Raw genomic sequence first — 17,729 nt, forward strand, 5'->3', positions numbered from 1 at the left:
CCACATCACCCCGACCCCCTTTCTCTCGCTCGGAGAACCCCTCCGAGAGCAACAAGTGCCTTCTGCTGCGAGGCTGCTGAGGCCGTCCTTGCCCGGGAGCCAGTGGCCGCGGGTACCGCTTGGCCGGCGGGGGGGCGGGATCCCAGGGCCACCGGTGGGGAACTACTCTGGGGGCGGAGCGGGGCCGGGGTTGGGGAGGGGGGGGAGATCGGGAGGCTGCCACGGACGCAGCTGCGGAGAGGCGGGCGGGCGGCCGGCCAGACCAGCAGCTAGAGGAGCAGGACGCCGCGGGCGGAGCCCAGCCTGGGAGCAGGGTAAGCGGCCGGCCAGGTGCGCGGGGGGGCGGGAGCGACCGCGGCTCGAGGTGCCGAGGCAATCGGGGAAGGGGGCGCCTGGGATGCCCGGGACTCCTGGGTCTCTGCCGCGCCGAGGGAGCATTGGCGGCTGAGGGAGGACGGTGGGTTTGATTCGGACTCCAATTCCCTTCCCTTCCTAAGCCTGCCCTAGCTTCTTGCTCCCGGCCGGGGACGGCCCGGGGCGGAGGCAGTCTGTCCTCGAGATCTGGGGGCTAGAGGGGGATTTGGGGTCCTCCTGAGGGAGGGGCGGAAAGAGGAGAGCTCCCGGTCCCGGCCCTAGATCCCCGAACACCCCCTACCCCACCTTCGAGCCCAGGTCCGTCCCGCAGTGCGGCCCGGAGGGGGGAGGCGTCCTCCCTCAGCAGAGGCACAGGTGGCCGGGAGCAGCGCAGCGCCCGGGAGCCGCAGCCTCCTGTTTCCCTTCCCTCCCCCTCCTTCCTCCTCCCTGCTCTCCCGAAATTTCCCAGTCTGAACTGGGGTGGTGTGTTCGTGTGTGCGGAAGGAGAAGAGGATTCTGGACCCTCGAGGATATCTGCATCCTAGACGCTGGTCATTCTCTTTATCGGTCCCTTTTGTGCGGTCAGTTCCCTTCCTCTCCGGGCCTCAGTTTCCCCATCTGAAAAGTGTAGGGGTTGGATCAGTTGACCGATGAGGTCCTTTCCAGTGTTAAATCCCTTGATCTTTCCTAGGCTTCTCCGAGGGTACTTCATCGTCCCTCCAGGCTGTCCTCTGGATTTCAGACACCATTTTGGGGATGTTAGGGAGCCCTTCCTCCCCTGGACTCCTGAAGTGCCCTTCAGGAGAGAAATGAAATCCTAACTTAGCAGGTCCTGGTGGAGATGAGGGAGCAAGACCCGAAAGTCTGTACAAGCTTTGATGGCGCTGATGCTGGGGAGCATTTGGCATAGGGTTGAGATTATCCAGGCTTTTGCAGGTACCAAGCTTCCTGGGGTTCCCCAGGATCCTTCACAGGAACAGGCTTGCTTCCCTAGGTTCAGCTGCCCCTTATAATCACACTGGTTTGGCATAATGAGAATCATTATTGGGGCCAGAGTGGGCCCCAAGTGGTTTCAGGGTAGGGTTCTTCTCCAGATCCTAGATCATGGCCATGTCCCTCCGTCAGGGCAATAAGTAGCTGGCTGGAGGGTGGCTTCCAAGAGTCTGGCCCCAATTAAGCAATAGCTGGGCCAGGTGGACTCAGTTCAGCCTATGGCAGGATTCGATTTCTTAGTGGGGCCCTAGCAACTCTCAAATGAATAACACCAAAGTCCATACTGGCCAGATCTTCTTGGGGGCCTTGAGGAGTCATCTCAAGATCCCAGATTGTTGGAGCTCACGGAGAATTTGCTTATGATTCTACTCCCGTTCCCTTCTTTTACAGAGGAAGAAACTCAGTTCCAAATGGAAATTCTCAACTGATGAAACTCTATCAATTGCAGCTTAATAGTTTTTGAGAGAGGTCATGAGCAATGAGAAATGAAATGACTTGCCCAGAACCACAGAGCACAGGAGTCAGAATCAAGAGTTGAATTCAGATCTTCCTAACTCCAAGACCAATTCACTATTCCATGCTTCCTCCGACTCTGAGCATACTACTTTAAAATGCATTGGAAAGTCTCATGGAATAAGTATCAGGGTCTTCTTCATACTCTTTGGGGGTTCTTGACTTGCAATCTAGAAATCATAACTAAGTTTCCTCAAAGGTTCATGGGAACATAGATTTAGAGCTAGAAGAGGTTTGGAAGACATCCATTCCAACTTCCTCATTTTACAGATGAGGAAACTGAGGCTCATGGAGGGGAAAAAGTCCCAAAGGTTGTCCCAAGGTAGAGGGAACTTTTTGAAGAGAATAGACTTTGTCAAATATAGGCTGACCCATGAACTTGACTTTGATTGCTGGCAATATTCCTGAAAGGGCAGCTAGGTGGTACCTTAGGACATAGAGCACCAGCCCTGAAATCAGGAAGATGAGTATTCCCGAGTTCAAATCTGGTCCCAGACACTTACTAACTATATGACCTTGGGCAAGTCCCTTAATCCTACTTGCCTTAGTTTCCTCATCTGAAAAAAGAGAGCTGGAGAAGGAAATGGCAAACCACTCCAGTGTCTTTGCCAAGAAATCTCCAAACTGGGATCGTGAAGAGTCTGCTATGAATGAACAATAATACACCAATATTCCTGAATGTATTATTGATAATTAATGACCATTTAGAAAGGTAAGCTGTGATCACATGGCTTCATCAAGCCCAACTTGTCAAGCTAGTATCCCCTCCTCCTTTTGTGAATGAGTTATTTGACTGGTAGATTAAGAGAATGTTGTAGATAGTTTGCTCAGACATTAGAGAGCCATTTGATTATCTCTAATTGCTCTTGGGGAATAAACTAGAGAAACATGATCTAGATGATAGTGAGATCTGGTAGATTTGGACCTGATTGAATGACTGACCCCAAAGGGGAGTCGTTAATATATTTGAAGCTCACTTGGGAGTGGATCTTTAGTGGAATACCCTAAGAGTTTATATTGAACTGTATGGTGTTTAGCATTATTAGCAATGGTATGAATGTTAATGAAGCATTATAGTGTAGGGAATAGAATGCAAAACATGGAGTTACCTCTGTATTCAAATCCAGCCTCTGACATTTACTAACTTGGTGACTTTGAGCAAATCATCTACTTTTAGACACAGTTTCTTGATCTGTAAAATGGGGATAATAATAGTCTTCTGACTAATTATATCTTCTAGGGGTTGCTGTATGGAAGGTGCTTTGCAAACGAATATATAAATGTCATTTGTTATTAAATGACACCAAACTATGAAGGATAGCTAATAGAATAGAAGATAGGATCCCAAAGAATCTTGATAGGCTAGAAAGAGAATTAGGTCGAATTGGATAAAAGTAAAGTCTTGAACTTGGGCATGAAAAAATCTGTCACACATGTATATGTTGTTAGAGACTTGAAATTTCATCTGAGGGTATTAATGGACCTACAAGCTAAATATGAACCAGAAATGTGATGTGGCAGCCAGAAAAGCTAGTGTGATTTTGGGCTCCTTTGGAAGGTTCTAGCTGCCAGGGTTATTGATGATCAGACTGCCCTCTGCCCTTGTTAGATCTCATGTGGAGTCTTTTGTAGCTCTAGGTGCCATAGTTTAAAGAAATATATTGAAAGGTCTACTTCATATGAGGATAAGTTGAAGGAATTGGAGATGCTTAGTCAGTGACCATACCTACTGATACAGGGGAGACCCTTAATAAATGCTTATCAACTGACTGATATTTCCTCAAATGCTTGAAGGACTTGGTCTTGTTCTACTTGATTCCAAAGGGCTGAACCAACCAGGAGCATGGGTGGAAGAGCCAGATTGGGGATTGATGAGGGGGAAATCTTCCCTACTCTGAGAGCTGTCCCAAAGTACTCTAGGCTGCCCAGAGGTAGGGAGCTTCCTGTCACTGGAGGACTTCCAGCAGAGACTTGATCACCATTTTTTGGCCAGGGAGTAGAGAGGATTCTTGGTCAGTGAGACGGCCTCAAAGGTCCCTTTAAACTCAGAGATTCTGGGATTCCTCTCTTGGCCAAATGTTTTCAAGAAGTAGGTTTGGGATGAGAGCTTACTCATTTTTAGGCCCAGAATTATACAGACTCCAGGCTAGATTTTTGGGGAGGGGGCAGAAATAGAGGAGACTATTTAGAAACATCAAGGTAGCCTCTGATCAAGTGGTCTAGGAACAGGTGCCTTTCAGAATCTGGTGAGAACCTTCTGACCTTCTGTACTCTCTCTGAAAGTAAAGGAGTTTCATTTATCTTTTCCTTCTACAGGTATGAAATATTGCCTTAGTGTTGAGGGAGAGAGGAAAGTGGCCCCTGTGGCACAATCTTAAGCCTTGTGCCAGGTTATTAAGTTGCCATAACTTGGTTTCCCCTCTGATAGGATCCCATTATATATATATATATATATATATATATATATATATATATATATATATATATATATATGTGTGTGTGTGTGTGTGTGTGTGTGTGTGTTTTACAAATGGGGAGATTGAATTAGATTATCTTGCCATCTCCTATTTTAAGACCCTTCCAAGCTCTGACATTCTATGCCTTTCAGGTCACTTTCAACTTTATGATCCTCTGGTTTCCCATTTTGTCAATTGCAACTTCAATTTATTTATTTATTTTAACAATATTTCAGCACCTACTATGGGCCCAGGCCTGGTTCTAGGTACTGGGGTTGTAATGCAGAAAGAAAAAATGCCCTCAGGAAGCTTGTACTCTATGGGCAGCATTTGTTTATTTTTATTATTAGGGAAAAAATCAGAAGTAAAAGTTTTCTCATTACTGTAAGTCCTTTTACAAAGGAAAGGAAAACCATTTAGCTTCTGCAAGACTCATATTTGCCCAGATCTTGGGCGCTAAGGTGGACATTTAAGATCTGGGTAGGGGATTGTTCTTCTGCCCTCTCCAAAGGATGAAAATAAGAACTAGTATTTGTCCAGTGCTTTATCTAATGCTTCACATGCACCATTTTATTAAAGATAGCTATGCTTCAATACCAACAATAGTCATAACAACTTATATGTGTAGAGCAATTTATTATATCTTAGCAGGTCTGACCATTATAACTTGGTGAATTAGATGGAGTGGGGGGTATTGTTATCATTCCTACTTTTCAAAGGAGGAAGCCAAAATTCAGAGAGTTTATAAAATTGACTCAAGGTCACAGAGTCAGTGGGTAGAAAAAAAAAACCCTTAAATTTAGATCCTCTCTCCCTAATTCCAGTAGAATGAGCCTTCCAATACAGTGCAAAGGATGCCCTTTCAGAATGTTGCTTTCATGGTTGCAGAAATACTGGAGTGGTTTGCTATTTCCTTTATTTACAGATGTGGAAACTGAGTCAAATAGGCTTAAATAACTTGCTCAGGGTCACCCAGCTAGCTAGTGTCCCACGCCAGAATTGAACCAATGCTCTGTGCTTTATGTCACCACCTAGCGGCCTCCTTAAGAGATAATTAGCCTCTTTAAAAATATGGTACCTTGGATAGAGCACTGGCTCTGGAAACAAATACCTTTGGCAAGCCTCAGTCTCTCTGAATCTGTTTGCTCTTCTGTAAAATGAAGGGGAATCATAGGATCATAGATTTAGAACTGGAAGGGACCTTCAACTCCATTGAATTCAATTGAATCCATTACCATCTTCTTTTCTAGTTCATTTTACAGCTGAGAAAACAGACCCAGAGAGTCACACAGTTAAGTATCTGAGGTGGGATTTGAACTTGGGTCTTCCTCACTTTTAGTGCAGAGCTTGATGTGCCCCTGAGGACCCTTCCAGCCCAGAGACCATGATTTTAATATGCAAACACCACTTTGAAGGGTGAAGCCTCGCAGTCCCTTCATTAGCTTTCCTCTGATACATGCTCACAGGAGCAAGGTGATCCTGGGCCCTTGCCAAGGTATTGCCAGGCTGCTCTCCCATTGTTGCAAGTGCTCTCATCCTGATGAATTGATAGAAGCTCAAGTTTGGAAGGGATATCAAAAGCCATCTAGCTCAAGCCATGCCTGATTTGGATGCAGGAAAGCTCAGCAAAATTAGGCTTCAAATCCTACCCGATATCTACAGGCAGCTAGATGTGGTTCCATGGATAGAGCGCTGGGTTTGTCGTAGTGAATAACTGAATTAAAATCCTGCCTTGGCTACTTATGAACGTATGTGATCTTGGTCAAGCCACATCTCTTCATGCCTCAGTTTCCTTATCTGTAACATGAAGATAACAATAGCATCTCACTCCTAGGGGGTTGTGAAGATGAAATGAGGTAACATTTGTAAAGTGCTTTGAAAACCTTAAAATTATAAGACACATACAAATTATATATATATTAAAGTGATAACCTATAAGTTTTATATATATTATGTATATATACATACATATGTGTGTGTGTATGTGTGTATAAGTGTGTATTGGGAGTATAAAGACAAAATTTCCTATTTCTGGGTTCAGGAAGAATTAAGTTCAACCCTTTCACTTGCCACGTGATCTTGGGCAAGTCATTTAAGCACTGCCTTAGGTTCAGCTGTAAAATGAGGACATTAATAAAATGAACCATCTCCCAAGGTTGTTGTGAAGATTCAAATTACATAATATTTGTAATATGCTTACATTATGTAATATGACTGACCCATAGTAGGTGTTTTTTGTTTATTCAGTCATATTCAGACTTTGTCTAACCCCATCCTAAGTAAAGATACTGGAGTGGTTTGCCATCTCCTTCTCCAGTGCATTCATGTTGGTAGGTAATCACAATTTAAGTGACTTGGCCAGGATCACTTATCTAGGCTGGATTTGAGCTCAGATTTTCTTGACTTCAGATTCAATACTCTATCCACTAAGCCCCTAGCAGCCTCCTGTAGGTGCTATGTGAATGCTATGATTGTATTTAGCCATGTAAAAATAGATACAGAGGTAGTTTGCTCACCACCTTTGTAGCTGGGGCAAGCAGAAAGAACTCATGTCAAAGGGAACACTTGGAGAGAGTTTCAATCCAACTAGAGATTCTTTTTTTTTTTTTTTTTTAAATTTAATAGCCTTTTATTTACAGGATATATACATGGGTAACTTTACAGCATTAACAATTGCCAAACCTCTTGTTCCAATTTTTCACCTCTTACCCCCCCACCCCCTCCCCTAGATGGCAGGATGACCAGTAGATGTTAAATATATTAAAATATAAATTAGATACACAATAAGTATACATGACCAAAACGTTATTTTGCTGTACAAAAAGAATCAGACTCTGAAATATTGTACAATTAGCTTGTGAAGGAAATCAAAAATGCAGGTGTGCATAAATATAGGGATTGGGAATTCAATGTAATGGTTTTTAGTCATCTCCCAGAGTTCTTTTTCTGGGTATAGCTAGTTCAGTTCATTACTGCTCCATTAGAAATGATTTGGTTGATCTTGTTGCTGAGGATGGCCTGATCCATCAGAACTGGTCATCATCTAGTATTGTTGTTGAAGTATATAATGATCTCCTGGTCCTGCTCATTTCACTCAGCATCAGTTCGTGTAAGTCTCTCCAGGCCTTTCTGAAATCATCCTGTTGGTCATTTCTTACAGAACAGTAATATTCCATAATTTTCATATACCACAATTTATTCAGCCATTCTCCAACTGATGGACATCCATTCAGTTTCCAGTTTCTAGCCACTACAAAAAGGGCTGCCACAAACATTCGTGCACATACAGGTCCCTTTCCCTTCTTTATAATCTCTTTGGGATATAATCCCAGTAGTAACACTGCTGGATCAAAGGGTATGCACAGTTTGATAACTTTTTGAGCATAGTTCCAAACTACTCTCCAAAATGGTTGGATTCGTTCACAACTCCACCAACAATGAATCAATGTCCCACCAACTAGAGATTCAAACTGTGGCATTCATTGCATTTCATTCAATGTAGGTATGGGAAATAGTGAGGGCAAAGCATCAGACTGGAGACTGAGGGTCGGGTAAGAGGGGTAATTGTTGTTTAGTTGTTTTTAGTCATTTCCAACTCTCTGGGATCCCATTTAGGTGATGGTGGTTGTTTTGGGAAGAGAGAGTGGTTTGGCATTTCCTTCTCCAATTCATTTGACAGATGAAGAAATTGAGGCAAATAGGGTTAAGTGATTTACTCAAAGTACAGGGCTAGTGACTGAGGCCAAATTTGAAATCTGGTCTTCTTGTCTGGGGCTCAGCTGTCTATGCACTGCACCACCTAGCTGCTCCAAGGAGAACAGTAAGAGGGGCTCTATTCTCTGGATCCTCATAACATTGTTCTCTCTTGTTTCTCCTTCTTTTCCTTTTTTTTTTTAATATAGCCTATTACTTTGCTTTGCTTTTTTTGCTGCATGAATTAATTTTTTTAAAGGCTTTTCAAAACACATGCATAGACAGTTTTCAACTTTCACCCTTGCAAAACCTTATGTTCCATTTTTTCTCCCTCCTTTTCTCCACCCCTTCCCCTAGACAGCAATCGATCCAATATACATTAAACGTGAAATTCTTCTATATGTATTTCCATATTTATCATGCTGCACAAGAAAAATCAGATCAAAAGGGAAAAAAAGAGAAAGAAAACAAAATGCAAGCAAACAACAACAACAAAGTAAAAATACTATGTTGTGATGTACCCTCAGTTCCCACAATCCTCTCTCTGGGTGTAGAATCCATCACAAGACCATTGGAACTGGCCTGAATTACCTTGTTGGAGAAAAGATCCACGTCCATCAGAATTGATCAATGTATAATCTTGCTGTTGCTGTGTACAATGATCTCCTGGTTCTGCTTATTTCACTTAGCATCAGTTTGTGTAAGTCTCTCCAGGCCTTTCTGAAATCATCCTGCTGGTCGCTTTTTATAGAACAATCATATGCCATAACTTATTCAGCCATTCTCCAATGATGAGCATCCACTCAGTTTCCAGTTCCTTGCCACTACAAACAGGATTGCCACAAACATTTTTGCACATGTTGGTCCTTTTCCCTTTTTTATGATCTCTTTGGGATATAGACCTAATACTGGCACTGGTGGATCAAAGAATATGCAGTTTGATGGCTCTTTGGGCATAGTCCATATTGCTCTCCAGAATGGACCGTTCCTTTTCAATGGCTTTTGCTCTGTCATCATCCATATCACACATACTCTCTACTCCCCAATTCTGGGTATTTTCCAAGAGTTGGTCCTAGGTCCTGGCTAGACTTTATAATGAGTGGCTCAGAAGAAAGTAGCTTTTAATAAGGTTTGAATAAGGTTCACAAGTTAGCCTGAGTCCAGGTTGCAAAAGGCTTGTTGCACCAAATAAAGGACTTGACATTTGGTGGTAGAGGTAATAGGGAGTTTAGACTTGAAATTGGAGGGCTTGCTGGGAAGATATTGCAGCAGTCCCAATTTGACACAGTGAAGTCTTGAGCTAGGTAGTAGCTGTGTGAATAGAAAGAAAGGGGATATGCTCAAGAAATGGAGTGGAAAAGACCAATTGGCACGTAATTGGATGTGTGGGGTAAGGGAAAGTGAGGGGTCTAGGATGGCACTGAGGTTGGGTACCAGAAATAGGAAATTGTGGGAGGGACTGTAGCAGAAAAGGTGAGTTGAGAGACAGTGTGATAATGGCAAAAAAATCTACTGACTTTGGAATCAGAATCTGAGTTCGAATTATAACCCTGGTGATTACTACCTATATGATCCTGCCCAAGTCACTTGCCCTCCTGGTCTCCTCTTCTGTTAAATGGGAGGGTTGGATTAAAAGCTTCTGAAGCTTTTCAGAGGCTTTTCAAGTTTTTGATCCATGATCCATTGTCTTATTTTTAACAAGTTGACTTTGCGATACTCATGGGATATTCAGTTTGAAATATCCAATTGCCAATTGACAAATGCAGATCCGGAGCCCAGGAGTGAAATGAAGGCTAGCTAGATATTCTGGGAATCACTCATGTAGAGACAATAGTTGAACCCTTGGGTGCTGATGAGGTCACCGCATGAAAGAGTTTAAAGAAAGGAAAGTACCCAGGACTAACCCTTGTGGAATATCCAGAAGTAGGGAGTATGTGTGATATGGATGATGATAGAGCAAAAGCGATTGAGAAGGAATGATCTAAGAGGGAAGAGGAGAAATGAGAGAGAGAAAGAGAGAGAGAGAGAGAGAGAGAGAGAGTGAGTGAGTGTCAGAGTCATAAGGACCTAGAGAAGAGTATATTATTGAGGAGAGGATGGTTAATAGTGCCAGTAGTGTAGACTAGCTCTGACAGATGAATTTCCACTATATCTTCCATATCATGTCCCAGTTGTTTCCTTCACTGTCACTTCCATTTTGTCATGACTCCCATCTTCCTTCACCTCTGCTCTGAGAAGTGAACTTTAGTATTATTTTTGCCTAGAACCTCTCTTTCCAGACTTATTAGCATTTTCCTCTCACCCACCCTCTTGCTGTTTTCTCTCCCTTTTCCCATATCTGCTTTTGCAAATACTATCCCCTATATTTGTCATATCTCCCACTTGAAATTCCTAGTTTTCTTTTTTATGAAATTAAATTCCATTCCTATCTTCTACCTGAAGCCTTTTCTTGTCTTTCTGATTGGGGAAAAATGAGGGACAGGGCTTAGAAATGAGTTCATAAACAGCAGTGACCACTTCAGACAAGCTTTCAGATCCAGGTGTTGTGAGGGAACGTGTGTTTTCTCACCTCTGGTGTTGAATTTCCCCTTGACTGAGGTTATTAGAACTATGGAGCTGAGGTGCTGAAGTGTGCTTCATTGCTCTTGAAAACTGTGATCTCACCTCTGTTGAAAGGACTAAGGTTTCTGGGAGGTGGGAAAAGTCAGTCCTTTTTATAGGTTTTCGATTCAATCACAAACCACTTGTACCTTGGGAGCCTTGAAATTATCTGTGTGAGCCTCTCATTTCTGGAGGATAAAGCCTTTTCTTGGCCCAGGTAATGTGGTTGACTGCAAAGGGCTCTGGGGATGGCATCAGATGCTTTAAGTTTAAATCACCATTCTTGACACTGATTTCCCACTGGAGCTTGAGCACTGGATAATTTCATATGGGATTATAGAGTGAGAGCTGAAAGGGACCTTAGAGACCATCTAAATGCCCTCATTCTATAAAGGAAGAAACTGAAGCTCAGAGATCAATTACTCAATACATGAGCATTTATTAAGCACCTCCTATGTACAAGACACTGGACTAGGCAGTAGGGATACCAAAAAAAAAAAAAAAAAAAAAAGAGGCAAAAAAATTCCTATTTTCAAGGAGCTCACTTTCTAGTAGAGAAAAAAAAAAAGAAAACAACTCTACAAATAAGACAGCTATAGACTAAATTGTACATAATCAACAGAGGGAATCAGAGATTAGAAGGACTCCCCCTGCTGTTTTAGGTCTTTTCTGTCCAGCAGCAGGTGTTTCTTGAGTTCCCCATGGAACTATATATGTACACATCTTCTTGAAGGCATAAATATGGATTTTTGTCTTTATATATCTGGTGCCTACTATAAAAATCCAGGAATTGAGACTTAGCATAGACTTAGTGTCCATCTAATCTAATCTACACCTGAAAGAAATCCTGTTTAATAACCTTTGATAAGCCCAGCTTTGGCTCAAAGACCTCCAAGGAGGGGTGCTCATCACTACTTGAGGAAGCCCATTTCACTACAGAAAATTTCTCTTTAGGGAGCTTTCCTCACCTGTTCCCCCCAATGTAATCTAAATTGGGCTCTTTGAACACTTTGTTAACATAAGATCTGTGGCAGAATAGTTGTGTCCTTCAGTCATTTCTGACCCCATTTGGGGTTTCTAGACAAAGGTACCAGAGTCTTTTACTGCTTCCTTCTCCCATTCATTTTACAGATGGGGAAACTGAGGCAAACAAGGTTAAGTGACTTGTCCAAGGTCACATAGCTAATAAGTATCTGAGCTTAGATTTGATCCCAAAGAGATGAATCTTCCTGACTTCAAGCTCAGTGCTCTATCCACTGCCCCAGAATAAGTACATGTTAATTAATTGATCAAAAATAACTTGGCAATGGACCTTTATCATGGTAGCTTGGGTGGTCCTTGAGTAGCCAGACTATTACTCACTGGAGGTGAAGTAGATAGTATTGAGTTTGAAGATCTTCATTCAGATACCACCGTAGGAGTTTATTAGTAGCATAGTCCTGGATAAGGCACTTCTCAGTGTTTCATTTTTTCTCTTATGTAAAATTGGGATGGCAGGAGCACCTACCTCAGGGGATTGTTGTGAAGATCAAAAGAGAGCCTACATTCATAGCACTTGGCAAATTTTAAAACTCTAAAAGTTAGCTATCTCAATCCCACAGATGAGAGGAACTTCAGCATTCACATAGTTCCAACCAGATGTGGATGAGAACTGTCTCTGGAATATTCTTAACAAGTAGGCATCTGGTCTCTGTCATTGCACCTCTCCTTCTGTCTTGACTTACAAACCCTACTTTTTGTTCACACTGTGACCATCAGTCCCTGAACCCCTCAGTTCTCTCCCAAATCATCTCTCTTGCACTTTTTCCTTTTCCATTTCCTTTTTCTCAACTTGAGCCCTTGGTGAACTAGTTCAATTCTATTGTCCTCTTTTATTGAATCTCTAGTCTTATTATCATATAACTGATTGTGCCCGTGAATAGTATCTACCATCTGCTAGCTTTGCTCTTACACATATGTCGTTAATTGAAGGGGAAGAAAATCGTTCTGATTGGATTCACTACAAATTCATGTTACGCAACCTTAATTGGGCTCTCACCGCTAATAGGCAATCTTTCTGCACCTCTCTTATTAACTCACTATCCCTCTCTCCACATTGACTTTTCCAAATCTTTTCATCCTTCCTCAGTCTTGGCTCCTTCTCCCCTCCCCTTCTCTGCTGAGAACCTTATCTCATATTTTACAGAAAAAATTTCAGTTCTCTCTTCTGAGAGTTCTCTCTTCTTCCTTCCTTATCCCACATCACTGAGATGCCGTCTCACTCTCTCTCTCTTTGTCACTCTCTCTCTCTCTCTCTCACTCACTCTCTCTATTTTTTTATTTGCCTTTTTTCATACGAAGAAGTGGCCCTTCTCCTTGCCAAGCTCACACTTCTACAAGCATAAATGATTCCATTGCCTCCTTTCTTCTGCAATGGATTGCCTCTTCTCATTCCCACTCTATCACATATCTTCAATCTCTGTCCACTGGCTCTTTCCTACTGTCTGCAAACATGCCCATTACTCTCCCAACTTCAAAAGCTCTTATTTGATTCTTTTATCACTTAATATCACCAGTATCTCTCCTATCCTTTGTGGCTAAACTCCTTGAAAAGGCCTCCTATAACTGATGCTTCCAGATCGTCTCCTCTCAATCTGACTTCAGACTTCATCATTCCATTGAAGCTACTCTCTCCAAAGTTATCTGTCTGTAGTCAAATCCAATGGTCTTTTCTTAACCCTCACTCTCCTTGCTTTCTCTTCTGCCTTCGATACTATCAATCATCCTTATTTTCTTTAGGTTTTGGGACACCATTCTTTCCTGATTGTCCTCTTACTTATGACTCCTCTTTCTTTTCTTCTAGATCAAACCCTCTAACTGTAAGTGTCACTCAAGGTTTTGTCCTGGGCCTTGTTCATGTCATCATAACCCTTCTGGGGTTGAACCACAAGAAAGTGTGGTTCTGTTTGACAGGAACTGGGCTCATATCCCATCTCTGATGATATTAGAAGGTGACTTTACCTCCCTGGTCTTTAATGTCCTCATCTGTAAAAGGGAGGGTATAGACTAGATTAGTGATTGAAAGAACTCCCTATAATGACTTGTTGACTTAGAAAACTACAAGTTAACATCTATGTGATTGTTTTTAATTTATTTTGTTAAACATTTCCCAATTATATTTTAATCTGGCTCAGACCACTGGGAGGTAGCTGATACTTCTGATCTCTGAGGGTCCCTGCCAGGTTCGGAACTATGATCCCAAGAATAGCTCATGTTTCTGTAGTGCTCTAAGATTTGTAAAGTTTATGTAAATTATTTCATTATCCTTTACAGCATCTCTGGGAGATAAGTAAATGAGGGAACGAAATCTCAGAGAGGTGAGAGTAATGAAAAGTCATAGTTGTCAGAGTTTTAGGAAAGGGAGCCTGACTAGCCTCCCTCCCTCCCTTCTTTTTGTTTTCTTATGGAAATAATTTCAGTCCTGAGAAAATTGTGTTTACCCAAAAAATCATGTAACATCAATTTTTCATTTGGGTCTATGAAGGGAGGGGAGTTGGAGACCTCTTTGAAGCAGCTCAATAAAGATAGCTTTTTATTAGTACATTTCAGCAGATTTATTTACAAGTATGTGATTTGACAAAAACTATTAAAATTTCAACCCTCTTGAAGCATTTCCTAATGGACTAGGATAGCAAGTGATAGAAGTAGGTTTTCTTCAAATGAATGACATTGACTTTCCAGTAACCTTTTCTTGAGACTTCATCCATCCCATGACATAGCAACATGGAGATGGCTGCAACCCAAGCTCTTTGGGGAGTCATCTCTGCTGATGAGAAAGGACCACAGCAGTTGAATTAGAGCTAAGAGAGGGTTCTTTTCTTATTGACTCTTCCTTCTTGGAGGCTCACACATGGGCTGCATTTAATATGTGTTAATTGACTTGAATTAGAAAGAAGTTGTTTGAGGAACTACTTTGCACCAGAGGCCCACATGTATCCAAGTTGATGGAAGGGATCAGTTGAGCTAAAATCAGAATGAGTTTCAAACATCAGGAGGTGTGTGTGTGTGTGTGTGTGTGTGTGTGTGTGTGTGTGTGTGTGTGTGTGGAGAAAGAGAAAGAGAAAGAGAAAGAGAAAGAGAAAGAGAAAGAGAGAGAGAGAGGAGAGAGAGAGAATGAGAGAATAGGGAAGAGAGAGAATTTTTTTTCTCTCTCCTTCTTTCCTTCCCTCCCACCTTTTCTCCCTCTCTCCCTCCCTCATTCCCTCCCTTCCTCCTTTTCTCTCTCCCTCTCTCTTTCTCTCCCTTCTTCCCTCCCTTCCTTTCTTCCAGTTCTTAGATCCCTCCTAGCTTGACAATCTATTTTTCCAGTCTTCAACCTTTAAATTTTTGTTGTTGTTGAGTTGTGTCTGACTTTTTGTGACCCCAGTTGGGGTTTTCTTGGCAAAGATCCTTCTTCAGTTCATTTTACACTTGAGGAAACTGAGTCAGAAAGGGTCAAATGACTTTCCCAGGGTCACACAGCTAGTGAATGAGATCATATCTGAACACAGGTAATTGGGTCTTCCTGATTGCAAATCCAATGCTTTATCCACTTCTGCCACTTAGCTGCTTCTGAAAATTTAGGATTTTCTAGAAAAAGGAACCTTGTTAGTAACCTTCTTATTGACTTTGTAGAAACAAGTAGGTGCCTGCAGTCATGGAAGTAGGGCTGCAGGTACCACTGTGGTGTAGTAGGAAACTCCTGGCCTCTACATTTCTGGGAGATGTTAGGATTACTTTAAAAATAGGCTTCCTAATTAGTCATTCTTGTTTTGTTTTTAACTGGTCTTCAAGGCAGTTGAAGAAATCCTCAGGTGGAGGGATTGAATAAAAGTGCGAATTACCCCAGGTGGGCAATTATCATCAGAGCTTTGTATAATGATAATGAGACTGGGCCAAGATTATTTGATGTTTTCCCACACCGTGAGATCCACTAATTAACCATCCTCAGCTGAAGATCTTCTATAGTTTGGACTAGGATTATTTGAATTCTCAAAGGAAATGCTGGCCAGAAGATGAGCTTGAGGGAAAGTCAGTGACTTGTCTTTCCTATGAAATCCCACCATCTTCTAACATTGGCCATCTTACTGTTGTCCCATATGTGATATCCCATGCCCTATCTCCATGCCTTTGCACAGGCTGACCCCCCTGTCAGGAGCACCGATCCTTATCAACTCTGCTTCATGGATCAGCTTGGTTCTTTTTCACTGTTCAACTCAAGTACTGTCTTCTACATCAGACCTTTTCTGATTCCCTGGCTGTCACTTTTCCCTTATTGCAAAAAAAAAATTGCTTTGTATTTTTTTGATATTTAATTATCGGTGTCCTTGTTCCATTTCCAATCCCCTCTTCCCTCTAGTAGCATTTCATTCTTTCAGAAAAGCAATTACTTCTTTTACCTAGTAGAGTAGCCAGCATCCACAAGGCCTTTTGAATGATGTAAAAAAGCACTGACTTGGACCTTTCAGTATTTCATAATAAAGCAGAAGACACTAGGTGGAATAGAAGATAGAGTACTGGGCCTAGAGGCAGGGAGATCTGGTTCAAATCTAACCTTGGACATAATCTTTCCATGTGATCTTGGGTAAGTTATTTCCTCAACTGTAAAATAGGGCTAATCAAACTCCCAGAGTTGTTGAGAGGATCAAATGAAATGATATTTGTAAAATGCCTAGTATGATGCCTGGCACATAGTAGGTGCTTTATAAATGCCGATTTCCTTCTCTTATTGTAAAAGATTTCTTGAGTATCAAAGGCTACTGAGAGCATCTTGTCCAAAACTCTTACTTTCAGATGAGGAAATTAAGTCCGGAGAAGAATAATGATAATGATGCTATTGACCTGAATGTCGGCCAAGTATGTTTCAAATATTGTCATCTGAGTCTCACAATAGTCCTGAGAAAGGGGGATGGGAGATTATTAAAAGTATTTTACAGATGAGAAAATGGAAACTTAGTGAGATTAAGTGACTTTCTCAGGAGTGACACAGTAAATATATAGGGAGGAAAGACTGGAAAAGAAAAGGAGTGATCGGGCCAGTCTTGGAGCTTGGACCAGAACCGGGATCTCCTGTCATTCAGTCTAATGCTCCTTCCCCTACATCACTGGGTTGCCCATTTTAATGAAGGCTTTCTCTGAAATCTCAATATCTTACACCCACTTTCTGGGTACGTATATATGTGTGTTTGGCTTTTCAGGGAGGGTTTCATGGAGAGATATTGTATGAGCTGGCTTTCAAAGAATAAATATTTTAGACAAGCAGGAAGAGGCACGGAAGCCACTGAGATGTGCTCTAAGCAGAGGAAAATAGAAATGGATGCGCTGAATGAGACCTTAAAACACAGGCGATCTTGATTTTTCTTGCACAGCATGATAAATGTGGAAATATGTTTAAAAGAATTGTACATGTTTAACCTATATTGTATTGCTTGCTGGCTAGGGAAAGGGGAGGAGGGAAGGGAGGGAGAAAAGGTTTTGCCAGGGTGAATGTTGAAAACTCTTTGGAAGTGATTTGAAAAGAAAAAGCTATTATTAAAAATTTAAAACACACAGAGAAATCAGAAGTGAGAGAGACCCAAGAGCGGAGAAGGTCAGAGCTGGGAGAGGCCTGAGAACATAAAATGTCAAAGATTAATAGTACCTTAGAGATGGGAGCAGCGTATGGCAGAATAAATTTTAAACTTGGATATAAAATTGTAGTTTGGTAATTTTTTCAGTTTTATTTGATCCTTTGTTGTGACATTGTTTGGGTTTTTTTTGACAGAAAAATTGGAGTGGTTTGGTATTTTTTCCCCCCCCAACTCATCTTACAGATGAGGAAATTGAGGCAAGTAGGGTCAAGTGCTTTGCTCAGGTCACATAGCTACTAAATGTCTGAGACTGGATTTGAATTCATAAAGATGAGTCTTCCTGATTCCGGACTTGGTACTCTATTCATTGTGCCACTTAGGAAACTAGTTCAAATAGTGGTTCTGGTACTTGCTATGACTGGTTTGTATGAATTCATCTCTCTGGGCCTTCATTTTTCTGTGTGAAAAATAAGAAAGTTGGCTTAAGTGATTCTTCCCAGTTCTGACATCTCCTGTTCTAAGACCCCTCCCA

General features: G+C 41.9%; 1 protein-coding gene across 1 annotated transcript in view; it reads left to right on the plus strand.

Annotated features, from left to right (window-relative positions):
* Positions 1 to 239: 239 nt before the first annotated feature.
* Positions 240 to 17,729, plus strand: part of RPH3A (rabphilin 3A) — a 354,517-nt gene continuing 337,027 nt past the window's right edge. Inside the window, exon 1 of the mRNA XM_031948624.1 lies at positions 240 to 314. The gene's annotated coding sequence lies outside the window, so the exon portion shown is untranslated. The remainder of the gene's footprint in view (positions 315 to 17,729) is intronic.

Source organism: Sarcophilus harrisii, chromosome 1, assembly GCF_902635505.1.
Source record: "Sarcophilus harrisii chromosome 1, mSarHar1.11, whole genome shotgun sequence".
Lineage (NCBI taxonomy): Eukaryota > Metazoa > Chordata > Mammalia > Dasyuromorphia > Dasyuridae > Sarcophilus > Sarcophilus harrisii.